Here is a 17,688-nt window from a genome sequence, read left to right on the forward strand (position 1 = left end):
AAATTAGCTTAGGTTTGGTTTTTTTTTTTTTTTTCGATGCCTCTTGAATCCACATTTTTTTAAAAGGCATGTTGGTAGGAGAAGAAATGCAAAATGTGTTCATATTTTTTTATGAGAACTTTCATGTCATTGTTTACTTTTCTTAATTGTCCCTTTTTGATTGATTCCAAAAGGAGGAGAAGTATTAAGAAAAATGAAAGCATGTTGCTATTGAATATCTTTGTTACTATTGAATTTAGAATTGTTATTAATGAAATATTTATTGTTTTCAAGTTTATTGAAATTATGTATGTGTGTTGATTATGATTCAAGTTCATATTTTACATCACACACCACTTTTAATTTCATTTTTCTTGAGTTGTTTTTCATAATGACAAAAGAGGAGATTGTTAGCTTTTTGACCCTCAAATTAATTAATTTAATATTTTAATGATAACAAACCTGATTTTATTCACTAACATTTTTTAGTATTTTTTTTAAGTGTCCATTGTGTAGAGCTCAGAATATCAAATTCAATGCAATTTGAATCACTCAAAACGGAACTCAAATGAAAAAGATATAGCCGAGGCTAAATCATCAAAATAGACCCAATTAGAAGGTAACAACGGAGCACTAGAAGAATAACAGGGCTTTTGATTTTGTTTGGATTTAAAGTGAAAATGAATTTTGTGAGTAACAATAAAGTCGACTTGAAAATTAGGGGAAAAATCAGTGCATTAATAGCAGCACTTTACCGTTGGGACTTTTTTTTTAATATTATTATTATTAGGGGTCTTTTCAGATTTAATAAAAAAAGACCCAAGCTATTTACAATCAATAACAAAATTCAAAAAGAGCCCAAAACGAAAGGAAGAAAGCCCAACCCAACATGTGAAATATCGAAAATATTTAAGTCCATGCAAAAAATCACGACCCACCCAACGATTAATCGAATTATCCAAAACCCGCCCGACACCAGCGTCTTCCACGTCTTCTTCTTGCAACAAGAACCCTTAACCATCTATCGCCTTCTATCTCACCGGCTTCTCCCTCTTCTGTTGATTCATTTTGTTCTCCCGCCGCTGCTGCTTCATTTTTTTTGTCTCTTCTTTTTTCTCTTCCTCTGTCTTACTGCTTCACCTTTTTCTTCCATTGTTGCTTTCAATTTTTCAATGTTACAATCTATCGTCAAATCCTTCAAGGTTATAATGATTCTTTTTTTTTCTTTTTCATTTCATTAATTCTTCTAGTTAATCATACTTATTAAACATTAAACCTAATTTGGTAGATGGTAAGGAAAAAAGTGATCAAAGTTGATGGAAGCAAAGGAAAAAGAAAGAAAATAATGAAAGCTGAATCACCAATATCCAGAGCAAAAGCAAACAAATATGAAGAGAAGAAGAAGGTAAAACTAAAATAGTTGATAACTTCAAATTATTGATAAAGTTGAATTAAGATAGACAGAGATCTTTGTCTATCTCAGATAGATAGTGATAGACTTTAATGGTAAACATTAATATATGTTTCTATAGTTTCTATTTCATTTGCACTCTATATTTGTTTAGTTGAGTGGTTCTGTTATTGATAACTTTGAATTGAGATAGATAGAGATAGAACACTATCTCTGTCTATCTGAGATAAACTATGATAGAGTACTATCACTATCTATCTCAGATAACTGTCACACCTCCTCTCAAGTTCTATCTCCCAAACTCGAAAGAAGATGTGAAGACAGCCGACATCACCCTTGTGATATGCACTGTTCAATTTTTATCAATTCATAAGTAACAAAATACGTATAATTAATTAATTAGTTTTTAGCAGCGGTTACATGCATTCATTCTAAATACATTATCAATTCTAATGACATTCAAAGATAACCCGATCCGAGTACCCCTCTGTGAGAGAGTAGTAGTTACAGACCTTGAGTGGCTTTTCCAAGAACGTTCCACCTACTACTTGAGGGGGAGGGGGAATAAAACATTGAAAAACATGAGCTAAAAAGCCCAGTGAGTGGTGTATTTTAAAAGAAAGAAATTCATTTTTGGGAAACCAATTCCACAATCTAGCAATCATCACACATAGAAATGTAACTTTCCCAACTTGATAACTGGCTAACCCTGGCATGATCATGTATTTCCCGGGGTTCCCGTGAACTTCTCGCTATGCATGTTGTGGAAACAATCCCAATACCCTTATAGCCTACCGAATGTGCACATGTCGACAATATCCGGCTAGACATGCTTGAGACATGCTAACAATTTCTCAAGGTACAATCCTAGCTTCCAATGCAATTCATGTTATACATAAACACCAAAAATCAAATCAACAAATAAAATCCAGAAAACACATTTCCCGATCATGCCAATTTTCAAAACCTTACTTATGTATATAAACATATATATAATTGCAAACATACAAAAATAGTAAAATCTCACTCACAGTCCTCTTAAAAATTTTCCTTAAAATCCTCATCGAGAAGCTCTTGGCCATTTCCCTGGAATTATACTTCTTTTCAAAGAAATCCCAAATTAGCTAAAAAAAAATCCCCTAATAATTCTATTTTGGTCTTAAAAATAACCTTAAATTAAAATAACCAGCTAACCCACTTCAAAATACCCAAAAATAGGTTTAATGCCCAAAAACACAACTTTGGAGGTTATTTGGGCAATTTGATGGGTGTGGGCAGCTATCCGTGCGATGGGCTAGGCGTGGTTAGGCAACAGAGCGTAGGTGTGACACAGGCATTGGGCGTAGGCGTGCGTGCGTAATATGGGCGTGCACGCTGACAGGCGTCTGCCTCGTCCAGGGGCCTACCTTGCGATGGGCGTGCACTGGGCTTGCGACAGGTGATGGTGCTGGCGCTTGCCCTATGCGTTCGATTAGGCCTTCTATCTTCCAACGTAAATTCTTCCCTTCTCACAACGCCAAATTCAATGGCAGCCCAGGGTCTAACTTCTATACTCAGATCTAACACTGTCACACTAATTTCTTCTGATTTGCACGAGTAATTCATGAGAACTAATGTCCCCAAGTTGCCCTACTTATAGGCGTCCAAAAGCCACCGAATCTTGACACATTACCTCCTTTGCATGTCCAGATGCCCTCAACCCGCATATGCCAATGCCTTCTTCTTGACACCATCTCCTTGCATGCTTTTGAAGTGTCCTCCTCTCTTTAAACCAAAAACGCATAGACACTCTTTGCATGTTTTGTGGTGCGCCTACCTTATCACTCACTTCAACTCAAACTTCACCAAAATCAGCCACTTGTCGACTTGTTGTCATCTTAAACCCAAGCTTACCCAAACCAATGTATAACCCCTCTTGACCGTGTAGCCCCTTGTCAACGCATAGCCTCATATAACCAATTAACACCCCACTTGGTCACATAGTTCTCCCAACATCCAACCTCCCTTGGCCTCACTTGATCGCAAAACTTTGTCTTGGCCGCTTGGCCCTTCTTGAACGCAAAACATTGTCAAGGCCCTCGGTCATCGCATGTCACCCTTGGCCGCATACCCCTCTCTGCCAATGCATGCCTTGGCTCATTGCCTTGTCCAAGATTAATGCCTTGACCTTCCTTGCCACGTACACCCCTTGCTCACACAACTTTTCAAAGCCTATATCAACGCATGGCAAGCATACTTGGCCAATACTAGCCTTACATAACCTCTAAATGACAAGGTCATTGCCCATTGAGTCCTCACACCAATGCCTCATGGCATCCACACATAGTTCCCATACCTAATCAAATTTTTGCCCTTCTTAACCAAGCTTAACTACAATTTATGGTTTAGTTGTCATAATTCTAGTTTTCACACTAAATACATTTTCCTCCTCTTTTATCTTCCTCAAGCTTCCAAGTTTAACCTAACTTGCTTAGGTGAGATTCGAGGGTTTACATAAACAATGATAACAGAGATAGGATACTATCTCTGTCTATCTATATTCTATCACTGTCTATCTTAAATAAACAGTGCTAGACTTCAATGGTAAACACTAATATTTGTTACTATAGTTTCTATATGGTTTGCATTCTATATTTGTTTAGTTGAGTGGATCTATTATTGATAACTTTGAATGAATCTCTTATTGATTACTTGTAGTTTTGCTTGACACCATTACATCCAACAAAAGAAGAATGTCAATCAATTTCCAAAAATTTCATAGAAGTTGAGGTAGTGGAGGAGAAAAAGAGGAAAAAAGAGGAGGAGAAAGAAAGACAAATGAATGAAGAAAAGAATGAACAAATTCAAGAAGAAAGAGCAAATAGAATAATGAAAGAAATTAGTGAATTAAGAAAATGCCAACAGAAAATGGTGGTTCATGGTTGATTTGGAGCTGAACTGGAGTGAAGAGCAGCTTGGAATCGAGAGATTTCATCAAAGGTATGAAACTTGAAACCCTCTTGTGTTTTTCCTAAAAAAGGATGCTTTAGAACTCAAATAAAATGTAATTAGAGTACTTATTGATTCTGTTTGTTTCCATTGCATGCTTATGTATTCCATCACTCATCTTATAGGTCGTTGATGACATGCAGAAATGCATATCATCTTAGGCCTTTTACTTAGAATTATGAAGGTTGTTAGATAGAATATACGTAAATTATGATAGGAATTCACGAGAATATGAGCTTGCATCGATCAGCATGTTGAATCTCAGCTAACCCGTTATTTTGCGTTAATTATGCATTCAATGTTCTATTTTTGTAGCTAATGCAGAAAATGAACACAAACTCGGAAACTGGACCACTGCATAGACGATCGCATGCGGAGAAACTCTCCATCGCAAAGGCAAACGCATCGATCAACGCATGGATGTTGCGTAAATCAGTCGTATGCATCCATCGCATGGGAGTTGCACTCGTTAAGCGATTCGGTCATTATGTAGAGTTGCGGTATTAAGTGAATGCGGTCATTGAATGATTGCAACTACGCGACAACGCATACTAATGGGATCAACACAAGGTTGATGGAATGAACGCATCAACGCATCTACCTCGAGAAAAACCAAAAGATGATGCTGACATTTCACCTACCATGCCGTTAGTGGCTGAAGGTTCATAAAAAACTAACGCGCCGAATGTCAGGCTCAGAGCAGTCCAATTAATGTTGTTGGAGCCGATGAGCTGAAATTCAAGTTAACCGGGGATGATCCTTGTGATCCAGGGATTTTCCCTGTGATCTAGACAAACTGCGTGAGAAGATGGCTGAGAGTTCTTCACATCCTTCATCCATTCTGAGTGACGACCAGAGTCTTCGACTGGAGCTAGACCTCGAGAGAGTCAACTCCTTCACCCATCCATGGCACCACCAGCAACCTTGATGCACATCTGCTGGAAGCAAGTCTTTGCTTCCAGCTGGTCATTCCTCCAGCGAGTCTTTGCTTCCAGCCGGTCATTCCATTTCCCTTTCTTTTCTTATATTGTATTGTATGACATTTTGTGCTTAAGGAATTAATACAATTTGTTTTCAATGCACTTCTCTATTTCCTTCGACTCCATCTCCATCTTTTTTGCTTAGCATCTTTATTTTCATTGCAACACTTAGTGGGATTGCCTGGGTATCGTATACTTAGTCATGTGGATTAGGGACATGAAGCATGTAGCAACCCACCGAGAGGTGTGCGTTGCGCGAGTGTGTGAGCAATCTTATTTGCTTAGTGTGAAGATACGGCAACGCCTATCTATAGGCTAATGCATTGCTTGTCTACAAGTAAAGTTAGCAACAATCAACTGCTCGAGAGGGTTAGTGGTTGGTCACATTAAGCAATGTATGCATTGTTCACTAGGGATAGTAACAATCGTAGGTCAGCAAAGTTCATGTGGTTATCTTGTCCTATGAGCGCTTCATTCATCATTTAGGCATACTTGGGAGAGTAGTCTAAAATACAAATCTAAGACTTAAGAGAGCGGATTGGAACGCATAGGCAAGAATGAGGATCTTAGAGATAAGCTCTGTTTGCTTCACACAGCGTATGCATCCTACAGAATGGATTTACATGCGTCCAGGAAGTAGGATAAGGGGTTATGCGGCAGCCATGCTTATACGGCGAGAGCTAGTGAGCTGTTTATGGAGGTCTAGGCAGGCATAGGCTTCTCGACAATATCGCAGATACACCGCATACGTCCTAGAGTTAGGTTCACGTGTGTGTAACATGATTGCATGACTTGCGTTGACTAAAATTGCCCTTTCGGTCACTCTTAAGGGTTGCAATGAAATCATCTGCACATTCTATCTATTTTCCCATACATTTATTTCATGTCAAGGGTTGTCGTATCTCTACCTTTCATGCATATTCTCATTACGTTGTCTGTTAGATAGAAGTAGGAGTAGGATTAACTTAGCAACCTCCCTTCCATTCTTTTATTTAAACCGTCGCATACACATCATCGTATACATATAGCTACAAGTCCCTGTGTTCGACCTTGGATTACCCGAGAAACTTGCGTTCGCATTATACTTAGCGTGAGCGCAGAAAACTTGTGATAGGACGCATGGTCATCGCATACATTTGTTAACACATTATCATTCTAACGCATGATCATCGACACATGATTATCAACGCATATCTTAGGAACATGCATCGCATATCGCGTCCAAGGGATTTTAGTTGTTGAGTAAAATTGACTTTTAATTTCCCGTCATCAGTCGTCACATGTTCTTCAATGCATGCAACACAACCTCATCGCCTAGGCCAACCAACATGCGTCCATGAGGCCTTCCCTAACCTCAAAATGACTTAGTGATGCGTTGATTTATGATGCGATGATGTGTGTATGCGATAATGTGCAGATGCGATGATTATACAAGTTTTCCTAACAAAGCCCAAGTATAAGCCTTCTTAGGTTCCTAGTAAGTCCAAGGTCGAACACAAGGACTAACTACCATATAGATATGTGACAGACTCTTTGATGCTATTGCGGTGGTGAAAAAGAAGTAAATGGTGTTTTGATTTAGATTTTCCTATACGGCAGAGTTGAACGCAGAGTGATGAAAGCGAAGAGTTACCATAAGTATGCGATGAAGGGGTTGAGAAGGGGTTTAGCTAACATTTTCCAAGATTGTGCACAAATTATGCAATCATGCTATACACAAATATCAGTACTACATTTCTCAATGCAAAATGCCACAATTCCTATTTCTAGGACGCATGCAATGTGTATGAGAAATAGCAGATAGAACTTATTTCTAAGTTTCTACTCTTGCGTATGCGATCTAATCTAACTCTCTCAAGCCTAGATTCTATCTTTAGACTACTCTCTCAAGTATGTCCAAATGATGAATGACACACACATAAGACAAGATGATCGCATAAAATGCATAGCTTAGGTCATGCTAGCTAAGTACTTCTCAACCCATTCAGAAATTTAATTACTTATGCATAGTGCGGAGAGATTGAACATAAGTAGAGATGAAGTTTCCATGTTCTGCAAATAAAGTATTGAGTACAAAATAGCAAATGAATTTGAGAAATAGCAAGTCCGGTAAGCAATGACTTGCTTCCTGTGGCCTTTTACACTACTTTTTATCTCTTCAACTCTATTCTAGTTGCGGATTCTTGCTCTCGCAAGTGTTAGCCTTCTCTCCTTTATATTGCTTTCTGGCAGTCTCTCGATCTGTTCGGGAGCGATTTCTCTCGATTTTTCCTCGTCTCCTTGCTCTCCGTTCTCTATGTATATATGTCAATCTCCTCTCTCTCTGGTGGCATTAAGTATTTATAAATTTCAAGGTGAAACAACTTTTCTTACTAAGGATTGCAATGATGGGTGACATTAATTTCCCTACTCTGTTGCGCCATTTAAAAGTCATCGAAAGTTCAATGTACTTGCTACAGTATGGTTTTTAACAGCTTGTCAACTGAATTCAAAATCGACCATTATCAGCTTTACGTCCCATCATGATTTATTATGTTGTCGCCTTGATGCAAGGTCTTTATGCGATCAATTTTTGAGAAACTTCTCACGATCACATGACTTATGATCGCAACTTTAAGCGCACTGTCGCATTGTGCCATTGGATCGCAATTTCATATGCGCCATCGCATTGTACCTGCACAAAATAGGTAAATTAATTGCTTTTATGCAATGAGCATTAGCGATCGCAATTCCTTTCAGTTTGGCACTTTCAGACATGATATTGCCTATTTTATCATCGCTTTCTTTCATTGTTTTACTAATTTGAGCTGTAATAACTTGTATTTCTACCAGTTATCACTTAGCCATCGCATGGCTTCAACACAAAGGCATTGCCTTACTTATTCATGCGATCAACTAACCTCTAATTGCCTTGATCTATGCCTTGCTCTAACCTCATAAGTCCTTATGTACCGCATGCTCTTACTCTCAGCCAACACCTTGCATTTGACATGTTCTTCGTGCCCCTGTCTAGACAACTTTTAAATGTCATTGCTCGGCCACCCACACCATGCGTCCATCATGGACTTTCCAAGCCCAACACTCATTGCTTGGTGTTTTGGCCACATAATTCACACCAACGCATGGTGTCCTTAAACATTTCACACTTAATAAGCTTGCCTAACCTCTAATGACAATGTCAACCCTACACTTCAAATGGCAAGGCCATTGTTTTGCACTCCCTCATCTTAATGCATGGCATCAACGCATGCCTTCCATACTTAGCCAAAATTTTATCACCTAAACCCTCACTTAACTACAACTTATGTTTTAGCCTTTAAGGTCTAGTTTTCAACACTTAAGGAATTTTGGCTTCCTTACTAACCAAGTTCTAACCTAATTCACTTAGGTGAAATTCAAGGTTTTACATGGAATGCTTAGGAAAAGCACTAGAAAAGCCTATCTTGTCTTTGATTACATGATTTGGGATGTTCCTCCCTTGTTTTTTTTTTTTTTGTTTTTCATTTACTAATAGAATTATTTATTACCAAATAAAATTATTATGACATCACTTGAGAACATTGGCATTGCACTCAGAACACTTAAGATGAAAAAACAAGCTTGATCTTGTTTTTTAAAAAAATGCTTTCAATTCCATTGATGTGTATATATCTCTATTTTTTTTTCTTGATATAGACAAGAAATACAGAAGAGATCAAAGAAAAATTATTGTGAATACATATAGATGTGCTTTACCATTGAAGATGGATTTGGACCAGCAAATTCTTTCTAGGTATGACAATTCTTCATATATAGATGTTGTATCACTTTTGGTGTGTTCTAAATTGGAGCACTTTTTGAAAAGCTATAATGGATTATCTGCAGTTCTGTTATGAATTTTATTTTGTTTACTAACTCTTCCAACTCGTATAGCAATCGAACTACCTTAGTATTGCCAATTAGGCTATTTTTATTACACCTTCATAGCTTCATTTCTTCATAGTTTTGTTTTTGTATATTATTTCATTGATGTAGGTGCTAAAAGCGACGAGTTCAAGGTAGGCTACATTATTCTTGTGGAGGCAAGAGCATAGTGAGCGAGATTTGGCTAGGATTACTTTATATGGTGATTGATAGGTGTAACTTTTTTTAATTGTTCATAGAGGGGATGAGGGTTGATTGTACAATAGGAAATGTATTCATATGGGGGTTGATAGTTATTATACTTTTGAAATTGATCATATAGGGTTGACTATAATGTTGGAATTGTTCATATGGGGTTTTCCATATTCTTTTAACTTAGAAATGCTTCATGAGGTTGTAATATTGACAATGTTAAATAAGTGAACCTTTGATAAAGATATTGGTGGACATTTGATTGATATATAAGATTGAAAATACATGTATTGTTTATTTGATTGATGAATGTGAAAGAGTAATATAACATGCAACGGAAGAATTCAAAATCAATAAGCACTTAAACTACATTTAATTTGATTTTTAAACATGCTACTCATGAAGTTTTCAAAAAAGGGTTTGAACATGACAATACCTTTGTAGTTCTCTTCACAGTTTCAACAGAATCTCTACAAGTTTGAGCTGGATTGTTCAGATAGACCACCAACAAGATCTTCTCAACTATGCTCAAGAAGGAACGTGTGGTAGAAACACTCTAATCAAGCTAAATTGAAGATGAACTAGTGAGGATGTAGTAGGGGAGGTTTTACAGCAACTTGGATAAAGAACTCAGTCTTCTACCAAATTTCATGCATGGAGCTTCATTATATAGCCTGGTTTCATGCATTAGAAAATGGTTGCATGTAGGGCAGCTTCTACTTAGTATTAATTGAAGAACTCATGGTGGATTTTGGTGGTAAAATACCATAAATGATGTTAGTGGACTTTTCCAATTTTTGGGAAAAATCCACTAACTAAAAAACAATTTCAAAAAATTGATTTTTCATTTAAATAAAACTATTTTATTTGAATTTTAGTTTTATATAATTAATTCAAAATTAATTAATTTAAATAAAACTAATTTAATTAACTTAATATCTTAATATTAAATTAATAAAACATCAATTCTACCAATATGATTCAAATTCATGTAATCAATATTTAAATCATAATTTAAATATTAATTGATTCTCCAATTTCGTTTTAATTTCGATTAAATTAAATGTTTTAATTGCATCATATACAATCAATTGAAAAAACCCTAAAACTGAATTTGAACATTTCAAATTCATAACCCTATATTCAAAATTCATCCAATCAATTACTCCATTCATTATTCCAATTTATGAGCTAGTAGAGGGACCTACTGGACCTACAAATCATGAGTTCCAACGACAATTAGTTAAACTCTTTAAACTGAATTAATTACTTTTCGTCAACCATCAAGACATACCACTATAGCTCGATAGTTGTACTCTTCTCACAGTAGATATATTTCTGTCCATGTAAACCATAATCAGTAAGTCGATCATTCACGAATTGTTCGTATTTACAACTGGGTCAAAATTACCATTTTACCCCTGTAAAAACATCTTGTTCCTTAAGCTCCCACTGACCCTCTAATGAACAACTGATTCATAATACCACTTATGAATCATGTCCCTCTCTATCACGAGAAGGCGAGACCCTGATTGTTCAAGACCTAGAATCAACACTTAAGAAAACAACCTATCTACTAGCCCAAAAACGGGTAGAAGTGAATTTCATCTCACAAGATTATGTCCCCAGTTATCTATCCGATTTTATCCCCAAAATGGGAGGTTTTTTAGCAGTGTTGTTGGACTACTCTCACCCATGCAGATCAAAGGACAATCCCGAATAAACAGGAGTTCATAGCTAACTCAGAATTAAGATTGAGTTATCCTAGGTTACTTTAGTACAAAATAGTCAATTTTAACAGTAAACGGTCGTTATAATGAAAAGTAATTATTTCGCGGTCCAGTCTTTATGCAAACTCATTGCATAGGATGTCCCCACTCACATGTCTCTACATGAATGATCTGTAGATCACATCATTTGTATTATCTATACAAAATAGGCCGCATCCAATAGTGTTACCAGGATGAGATACCCGATATCATCCATATACTTATAGACCATTTAGGCTATATACTAAACTTGATCCTGTTTATGTCACTATATAAAGTTAAAGTATTTATTGGATTTTCATAATAGAATGCAATATCAACACCTTTATCGAATAAGATACTCAATAATATTTTATTGATAAATATTTTAACACGAATTTTACGAATTGTGAGTTCTAGGATATTCCTAACAGAATGTATGTCATATATATACCAAATGTGGTTGTTGGATCAAAATACAGGAGCAATTATAGGTAAAAACGTTAAGATTACAATTTTTTTAAAAAAAAATTACAAGCAGGCTTGACATGTTGAATGTGTCAAGATTATATATATTCCTCACATGTTTATCAGGTCAAGAACTTCCATATTCTCGACATTGCAAAACCGTCAAGTGAAACAATTCTCGACGTTTTTATTTGTCAAGAACGCCAATATTCTTGACATTTAAAAAACGTAAAATGTTACTGTTCTTGACGTTTTTTCCTAGTCGAGAACATCGACATTCTTGACACTGGATTCCTTGGAGTTTTTTAAAACGTCAAGAAAAGTGGCACTTGACATTTGAAAAACGTCAAGAAACACTATTTTTGTAGTAGTGAGAGATAGGAAAAGATAGGCATCTATATTTGTCTATTTGAGATAGACAAATAATAATACAATACATCATCAAATTTATGCATTTCTGGTAATGTCTTTTATGCATTTATGAGAATCAATCATTTTTTGTTACCTGCGAAGGAGTTATGAAGAAGATTTTGAACACTATCAACAAAGACATTACCATCGTAATTCATTCATAGAGACATTACCGGGCAAGGAATGTGAAAAAGAAGAAGAAGAAAAAGAAACAGAGTCACAAAATCCAAAAGAAAAAGAACAACTAAGAAAGTGATCTGAAACTGAATCTTTAAAGTATTAATGCTTACTCACTGTTTCTCATTTCAATTGATTGTAGAGGAAGGAGGAGAAGAAAAAGGAGAAGAAGAACTCTGCCCGTGATCGATGGAATCAATGAAGAAGAATGAAAACCACCGACTTGTATGGTGAAGAACAATGAAATCGATCAATGAAGAAGAAGAAAATGAATTGAAATCGGCAAGGAATTGAAGGAAATTTTAATGCTCAGAAGAAGATGAAAAACGAGAAGGAGGAGAAGAACGAAAAAACGCATAGAAAATCGTAAGGGTAGTTTTGGAATTTTATAAAAAATTTCGTTGATATTATTTTTTTGCTATAGTATGTAAATAATGTGTACTTTTTCCCTTTTTTTCTTTTTATAATTTCCCTTATTGTTATTATTATTACTACTACTACTTTTAATTTCAACATTTGATTTGAATTTTAATAACATTCAATGGCCCAAATTAAATTTGGTTTTCACCTACTTTCCTCTTTTTTTAAACTCTTCATCTTAAAGTTTGAATAACAATTTCACATTTTTTATAATCCTCCCTAATTCATCAAGCCTCAATTGTTATTGTCTCTAAGCTCTTAATTTTTTTTCTTTTCATATTATTCTTGAGAGAGATACATTGTATTGTGAAAATTGATTCATTGGGGGGTGCTACAAATTTTTAAATCTACTATTTGAGAGTATTTTTCTCATCCTGTTTTTTATTTCCAAACCTATTGTAAGAGATTACTCTTGAACTCATAGGAGAAGTGTTGTAATGATTTGATGGTTATCCGTGGAAACGATTGACTTTGCTATTAAACTCACTTAGCAATTGAACCCTAACTTCTTAAAGAGTCAGTGAAACTATTATTTAAATACCTAAGAAAGAATTTTGGGGAGTGGAGAAGGGATTCAAAACACTATAAAATTTTCAATGTCAATTTCTCTATCAATTTCCTATTTAATTTTGTAATTAATGTTATTATATTTTATTATTGAAATTAGTTGCAAGTTTTGTTGTTGCATTTAATTGCTCATATTTGTTATTTAGATTGGTAGTTCTTAAATTTCTATATCAATTACCAATCTTTTTATTAGAATTAAATAGAGTGTTTTAAAGTGTGATTGTTAATTTCTTATTTAATTCAAAGTGAAATTATTTGCATAAAATCCTTGTTTAAATTACATATTGGTAAAATTGTATTGATTTGTTTAATTGGGTCTGATTAAACCCTGAAAACTATTAGTAAGTTCATAGACAAAATTAACAATCACACTTTAAAGACAATCACTCTTCTAATATCATACCTTGGCTCAAAGCTTGAAATATGAGATTAAGGACAAAATCCTCACAATGGACAATGAATTTCTTCTTACTCCAAAGCCAACAAAGTTACCCTAACCACAAATGAGGTCCAAGGTTGAAAATACAAGCCAAAATGTAAAGGAACAAAGGAAAATAGAAAGAAAAAGGGAAGGGAGTTATGGGAGAAGAGAGAATTCAACTTGGTGGCTAAATAGCTAACCTAAACAATGAAAGATTCCAAAATAAACTATGATGGCATCATGGTGTTGCGGCCCTAACTGCCCCTGCATCCTGTAGCGTCACAATGCTTTAGGGCACTTCAATGCGACAATGCCTTGGTGATCTGGCATCTTCATAGCACTATTATTTTTGGTGTTGTATAACGTCTACACCAAAGGGTATTTTAGTCTTTTTCTTCTTCCTTGATCTGTCTGATTCGTTAGGGCTTTCAATAGTCTATTTTAACTATTTTTCATCATAATGATCGATTTTATCTCTTAGGTGTTTGAAACCTACAAAGTCATAAAAAAAATATATATTAACCCTAAGAACGAGCCTGAATTACACTGATCGAGATAGCACATTTCAAGTTCTATCATAGACACATCGTGTCACAATCGCACTTTTCGAAGCTTCACTTAGCGATTGTGCGGCACTTGTTCCCGCTCACAAATAAGTCAGCCAATTCGTATACGAACAGCCAATGGCACATCCGGTGCCTCTCGCAACCTCCACCCCCATTTTAGAGAAAACGGTTTTAGAAAACGGGTTTGGAGAAAAAAGTTTTTGCAAATAGTTTGATTGTAAGAATAGAGAAGAGAAAGATTGTAGTAGGCTTGAAAGCAATAAGCAACAACAATAGCTTTATAACATACTACTCCGGATATGGGGACGTGATGGTTAGTCTTATCCCTATATAGTGCATTCTGAACAAAAACACATCCGCTATCCTTGCATATGGAAATGAGTGAGCGGTCACTCACTAAGAAAAGTACATATAAACCTAACTACCTAGCAAAAGGAAATACATAGGATGAAAGCATAGTAAAAAGAGGTGGAGGTGGTCATGCGACCATGGGCAACACGCCCTGGATAAGCATGACCGTGACATTCTCCCCCACTCAATTGGTTGACGTCCCTATCAATCGACTCTGCTCGAACTCAGCATACTGTTGAGCAGCTGTCTTTAAGGCCTTCCATATGCTCCTAACGAACTTCTCTGTCTTGGAGGCTTCTCCACTTCTCTAGGAACTCTTCCCAGGGTCTTGGTCCTTTCGCTCTGTCGCTCCTTCCCGCAAGTCTCTCATTGGTTTCTTCTCTTGCCATTCTCTTCGTTGTGGCTTGTGGACGGGTCACCACCCTACATCTCTCCTCGATATGGTTGGGATGATAGGGTTTCAGTCTACTTACGTAGATGATAGGATGAATCTCCATCCACGATGGTAACTGCACCCGATAAGAGGTTTTCCCAACCCTTTCGATGACTTCCACCAGTCCTCTAAAGTTGCTCATGAGGCAATGTTCTCTTTGCCCTTGACTTCGAAACTGTCCCAGGCATAAATTCACTCGAACCCAGTCTCCTGGTAGGAACTCTCGGTGTCTAGGCTTCCTTCTTCTCCTTCTTCTCCTCTTTGGAGTCGGGGACTTGTGTAAACTATCCAACTCAACAACACGACACTGCTCTAAGACATGTAGAATGTCTTAGGGGGTCTTCTCTTCCACGGTTTCAACTGACTCATGGGTAAAGTCCTTCTCCAACTAAAGGGCCGAGATCATCCTTATCCCCTTTGGCCGTCTGATCTCAGCATGCACAATGGTGGGCGTAGACTCGGTGATCACTAAACACTTGGTGAGGGGTATCGGTATTACCTTGTGCTCAAGCAAGAACTCCATTCCCAACACCACATCAAAGTCATCCATCTTAACAATCACGAAATCGGTAGGGCCATTCCAGTCCCCCAACTTTACGACTGTCCTCTTTGCCATTCCTATAATCGGCAAGGCTTCAGAGTTCACTATTTTCATTTTACCTGCACCTCCTTCCTAGTGGAGATTAAACCGTCTAGCTTCTGTTTTAGACATAAAATTGTGGGTGGCCCCTGAATCGACCATGGTACTTTTGGCCGATTTATCGTTGACCCAATCATCAACATACACCAGTCCGCCTCCATGGGATCCCTTTTCTTCCCCTACATCCTTTTGGAGGGCAGTTAAATATCTCAAGGCCCCATCCAGTGGGGTTCTATCTTCCTCTGCTTGCACATTCTTGTCTTCTACCTGAACAACTTTGCCTTTCCAGTCTGAAGCAAACGAGGTTTGGAAAGCATTAAAGGCGACTCGTTTCGAACATTCGCTCGCCTTGTGTGAACCCTTGCATATATAACAGGATAAGGATCGATAAAAACTCTTCTGATTCTGCCCCCGCCACGTATTTCCGACTCTACTGAGGAGGTCTACTATCTTGTCTTTATCTCCCCCACTATTTCTCGGTGGGCTCGAACCCTTGCTTTTTCTCCCCCTATTAGGGGATCTCGAGTGTTGCCTCATCTCTTGAGATTCATTAATCAAGTCAAATAACCGTTTGACCGCTGCGTATGTGGCTGGGAGATCTTGTATTCTTTGCTCATACAACTTTGTTTTTGCCCACGGTTTTAGGCCTTCAACAAAATAGAAAACTTTGTCTTTTTTCGGACATGTCTCTTATGTCCAACATCAACTCGGCAAATTGTTTCATGTAGTCCCTAATAGTATCAATATGTTTCAATTCCTGTAGCTTGTGTCTTGCTAAAATCTCAACATTTTTGGGGAAGAACTAAGAATACAACTCTTGTTTCAGTCTCTCCCACGTGTCGATGGTACACCGTCCCTCTTGGACATCCATGAAACGAGATCTTCACCATAACTTGGCATCCTCTGCTAAGTGCATCGTTGCTAGGGTGATCTTCGATTCTTCAGTACCTATGTTCGTAGCTCTGAAGTATTGTTCCATATCAAAATATAAAATTTTCTTGCGCCTTTGCATCACGAGCCCCACAGAAGGGCTTAGGCTCGGGTACTTTTACCCTGTTGAATTGGATTGCACCCCGACTAGGGCTTGATTCTCCATCGCTCTCATGGTGAGGTTAATTTTTTGCATCAATGTCTGCAATCTTTGCCCGGATGACATTGATGGTGGCTCAAAAGTCCTCGGACATTTCGATCACCATCTGAATGATGCTCTTTGTGAGTTGTCCAGTTCTTTGACACGTTCTTCTATCGAAGCAACAAATCCCGACGAACCATCCCCATTCTAGAGAGGCTTGTCCATGATGGTTTTTGCCCTCTAGGGTTCATAACCCTTGTCAACAATTCTCTGACGGGCATCTCGTCTAAGCGGCCAGCCACATCATCAATTTCATCAGCCTTATCAGCGACTTCCTGTAACCGAGTCTCTTAGGAACCGAACCTGATCAGAGACTTCTATTAAATAGAGCATGGGCTTTCAAGTTCATCTTCAAAGTAGCTTACAAGGAACCCACTTTCTCCTTTGCTTTAACTCCAAGCATGAGCTGCATCCCATGCAACACATCTCTTTGCATGATAGTCTGCAATATATTGAAGAGATTGGAGTGAGAAAGAGAAGAGAACCGATTGAATTTTTGCTAAAAAATTCAGATGAAGAAGGTGTTCTTCAATGGGTTCTGTTCAGTGAGTTTTCTCCATATTCCCTTTGATTTCCAGCTTATTTTGAGTTCCACAACTCAATCTAGAGCACCAAGAGGATAGTAGAAAAAATCTTGTGGTGGTCTACACAAGGATTCAGAGGATTTTGCAGCTAGAAATGGAGATTTGTTGGTTCGACCAAGGTATGTTCATGAAACCCATTATACTCTGTTTTTAGCATGTTTCTTTTCAACCAAAATTAATGAATTAGAATGCTTATGGATCTTGATTTTTTCTTCGCTGCGTACTAGTGTAGATCCAACACATGGGACTTGCTCAACTGCTTCTAGCAACATGATTGCAGCTTCTCAACTCTACGAGCAGGCTGGCTTCTGGATACC

The sequence above is a fragment of the Benincasa hispida genome, chromosome 6, assembly GCF_009727055.1.
Source record: "Benincasa hispida cultivar B227 chromosome 6, ASM972705v1, whole genome shotgun sequence".
NCBI lineage: Eukaryota > Viridiplantae > Streptophyta > Magnoliopsida > Cucurbitales > Cucurbitaceae > Benincasa > Benincasa hispida.